Source organism: Triticum dicoccoides, chromosome 3B (assembly GCF_002162155.2).
Source record: "Triticum dicoccoides isolate Atlit2015 ecotype Zavitan chromosome 3B, WEW_v2.0, whole genome shotgun sequence".
Classification (NCBI taxonomy): Eukaryota; Viridiplantae; Streptophyta; class Magnoliopsida; order Poales; family Poaceae; genus Triticum; species Triticum dicoccoides.
This window is the reverse complement of record NC_041385.1, coordinates 122811315-122812203: the sequence shown is the minus strand read 5'-3', so window position 1 is coordinate 122812203 and position 889 is coordinate 122811315. Positions and strand designations below refer to the sequence as shown.

Sequence of the window (889 nt, the reverse complement as noted above, 5' to 3'; positions counted from 1 at the left end):
CGTGGCGTGGATGGCCGCGTCAATGCCTGGGAGCGCTGCTCGAACGCCCGAGCATAGTACATGGCCGTCTGAAGGTCTTGGGGCCCCTTCATCTCGACATCCACGCGGATGTGGTCGGGAAGGCCCCCGACGAAGAGCTCCGCCCGTTGGAGGGCCGTCACACCTGGCGCGTGGCACGCCAGTGCCTGGAAGCGGTCAGCGAAATCCTGCACCGTGGAGGTGAAAGGCAGGCGGCCCAACTCGGCCAAGCAGCTCCCACGTAATGGCGGTCTGAAGCGAAGAAGACACAGCTCGCGGAAACGATCCCACGGGGGCATGCCGCCGTCGTCCTGCTCGAGGGCGTAGTACCATGTCTGAGCGGCCCCGCGGAGATGGTAGGAAGCCAACCAAGTGTGCTCCGACGCGGGCGTGCGCTGTCCGCGGAAGAGTTGGTCACACTGGTTGAGCCAGTTAAGCGGGTCGTCCGAACCGTCGTAAGTGGCGAAGTCGATCTTGGTGAACCGGGGCGGCTGCTGGTGTGGCACGCCCTGGCCCACTACCTCGGCGGTGCGGAGGGCTGATGACGGCGCTCGGTCCATGGTGGGAAGGTCGGCGTAGTTCCCTATGGCGCCCGACGCCTCGGGCTGCACCTGGGAACCCGACGGCGGCCGGGCCTCCGTGTAAGCCGGCGGAGGGGATGTCCCGTGGAGCCAGCCTGGAAGCGGAGACGGTGACGACGGAAAGCAGACCTCCTGGATCGGGAGTCCGCTCGGCGAGGACCGGCCCAGGCTAGGGCTGGGTGGGGGCGGTGGTGGCACCTGCACGGGTGCAGCCGGGAGGGACGGCGCGGCGGGGGACGGCGCGACCCAGGCCGGCCACTGCGGGCCCTGGGCGACGGCTGGCGGCACGG

At 69.2% G+C, this 889-nt stretch overlaps 1 protein-coding gene across 2 annotated transcripts in view; it reads left to right on the top strand.

Moving 5' to 3' along the window:
- The window catches only part of LOC119275101, a 13817-nt gene that overhangs the window by 5952 nt on the left and 6976 nt on the right, over nt 1–889 (top strand). The window lies entirely within an intron of this gene.